The sequence below is a fragment of the Etheostoma cragini genome, chromosome 13, assembly GCF_013103735.1.
Source record: "Etheostoma cragini isolate CJK2018 chromosome 13, CSU_Ecrag_1.0, whole genome shotgun sequence".
In the NCBI taxonomy this organism is placed as follows: Eukaryota; Metazoa; Chordata; class Actinopteri; order Perciformes; family Percidae; genus Etheostoma; species Etheostoma cragini.
This window is the reverse complement of record NC_048419.1, coordinates 10,022,367-10,025,502: the sequence shown is the minus strand read 5'-3', so window position 1 is coordinate 10,025,502 and position 3,136 is coordinate 10,022,367.

Below are 3,136 nucleotides of genomic sequence, written 5' to 3'. Positions count from 1 at the left end.
AAATACTTCTTGGCCCATCAATTATGTCAATATGTACTCTGTAGTTACTACAATTAGTTACAATATTTACAACACAAACTCAAAATCCCTGAACGATTATCTGAATATAAGGGATGTAGCTAGCAAATCAAATGAAAGTAGTAGGCTACATCTTACTCTAAACAGTTAACAATAAAACAGAACAAACGTTGGTTAACCTGAGTAACGCAACATATTAGATGAGTATTAACCAGAAGCTCAACTAAAAGAGAATAACAAATTACAAAAACAATGTTCAAAATGAAATAGATTCAGAGCAACATCTTCTGAAATTTAACACACATTTAGCCCCACACTGTTATTCTGAATTAGTTGAATTTACTAGCAATTACGTTGCTTTAAACCATTTAACTTTTTTTACGCAAGGTAGAACTTAACTGGTCAAGTTGTGTTAACACAGAGCAGATCAGATCCGGTGTACATTAGTAGTCATTACTAAAAATAATTAGTAGACATAAATAATTTTTTGGGGGGGCATGTTGTCTAAAATAAGCATGTATTCAATATATATTAGCAAAAAGTTAAAGCAACACTATGTAACTTTTCCTGTTTCGCTCCATCTGCAGGTTGGAAGCAGAATTGTCCCATCATGTCTCATTGGAACCACAGATCCACTACCCGATCTGGCAAACTTGCATAGTGCGGTTCTAGCCGGTAGAGAGCCGTTCTCCCTGTTACGAGGTGATGAACCTCTGAAACGGTTTTGGAAACAATATTTTAAAGTACATAAAAGTTACAAAGCGTTGCTTTAAACATGTAATGTAAAAATTTAATGCATCAGGTTACCTATAACTACTGAAGACGTACTTATACATGTTATATGTCATTTTTTCCCCCCTCATGACAGTATGACTTTTAGAACAATGCTTTCAACACATGTGTTCTATTAACACAGATAAGAAAGCCAGCAGCATAGCCGTTGACCTTTTCCAATGACCTGTTCTTGATGGAAAGTTTCCCTCAGGAGACAGAGCTACTGAATTCTATTCTGCATGTGGGAGGTTCTCACTGCCCAGAAGCCATCAGTCCCCCCCCCCCCCAGAGGGCTCGGTCATGGTGCCACAATAAACATAGATAAACATGAACACTGAGTCAACCATAAATATGAGCACTAAATCAACCATTCACAGCTAAAATCCATGTAACATGAATGCACACCCTAAACAGTAATAGAACATTATTAAAACACACTTTGCACCACTTCAGCACAGAACAGAACTATTATACAAATATGGAAATTATTTCTAATATATCTCATGGGGTAAAGTGCCCTTTTACATTGGCTGCACAACAGGAAGTTGGATTAAAGAAAATAACATAAATACTGTGCAGCATCCACTGTATGTAGTCCCATTAGAGATGCTAGTGAAGTCATGTTAGACCCATACACAACATATTTTGCACTATTGGTTTTAAGTCCACTTTTATGGAATTTGCTGCTTAAACAATCTTACTGAGGTTAGCTGTTCTGAAACAACTGCTGTTTCTAATGCCAAGCATTACTTTTCATCTCAATGTTGAAGCCAACATGGATGAGTGCTGATCCATGTCTACATTTTTGGAAGGTGTCCTCCTACAGACATTAACCTTTTAAGCATCACTAATATATAATATATCATATTATAACATTTATAATATGATAATGATGCTTTTTTCTCACTTTCTTTTTACTGCTGCCCACTTCTCCTTTCTCTTATCTTATCTTTATGTCACTACCTCTCATGCTTTAATATTATTTCCTCTTTTTCATAGTAAAACACAGTGTCTGTCTTAAATAGCACCTCATAAACATGTTTGCATTTCTTGTTTGTGTTTCCTCTCGCTGCTGCTTTTTGATGCACGACTGAGGAAATGCACTGTGATGCATGAGAGATTTCTGCTGACACATTTGATCTGTTTGATATTACCTGTTGGCTGCTGTTGGCAGTGAGTCTATCTTGCAGTACAACAGGGGATAGCGGTGGCAGATTGTAGTTTACTGTTCACTGGCCTGAATCGCAGTTCGATGTAAAGTCCTCTGGGCTCCGCTCCCGGATGGGTTTCTCAGTACGTCTCCAGTTTTCTAAGGATCCGATTAGAACTGAGACGGTCAGGATCTGACAGATAGCTGGGCGATGAGGAGGCTTTGCCCTGCGGCCTTCATCATCTGGATTTTAAAGCATCAGGGAGTGTGTCTGTGTGGTGTGGGAAAGAGAGTTTGGACTTTTAAAATTAGCTTCAAAACTTACAAACACCCGAGGCAATTATAACGTTAAAAATGTATGTAACAATGTAACAATGTAACAGTTTGTATCAATTGCGTGTCTCTGTATTTATATTATCAACAGGATTACTTTGAATAAAAGAGAGTGTGAGGCAGAATGGACGACAACCAGAACCAAGTCTTATATCAAACTGATTTTTTTTTTAAATAGACAATGTAAAGCCAACAGTGGTGGGAGAAGTATTCAGATCCTTTGCTTATGTAAAAGTACCCATTCCACACTGTAAATCCCACGATTACAAGTACTGTCAGCTAAATGTACTAAAAAGAAAGAGTACTCATTCTGCTGAAAAAGTGTCCCTGTGACAGATATACTGTATATTATAATATGTGACATAATTACATTAATAATACGGAGGCACCAATCACTGCTTTTTTTGTCCGAGGTCACACTGTAGTGAAGTAACTGTGTCTGTTAAGTGAAGTGGAGTAAAAAGTATTCTGTTTCAGTGTAGCATGTAATGGAGAATTATGGAAATAATCAAGTGAAGTACAAGTACCTCAAAATTGTTCCCAAGTACAGAACTTTACTTAATGTAGTCTTTCCACCACAGCACACCGATATTTCAAGTGAAGACTTTCAGGTCACATGATTATGTCAGTGCACTGCTAATGAAGAATGTAAACATATTGGAAATCATTATTTTAAGGTAATTTATATGAGAAATGATAGATGTATGAAGTTCGATTTAGGATTTATAAAGAGAGCTGAACACCAAACCCAACAAATGAGATAAGCTGTTGAATTCTCTGCGTGCTTTGTGCTGTCTCTCACTGTTCTCCATCAGAGACGAGCAGAGGGAAGAAACTACCAAGAGGTTATTCTAGAAGACT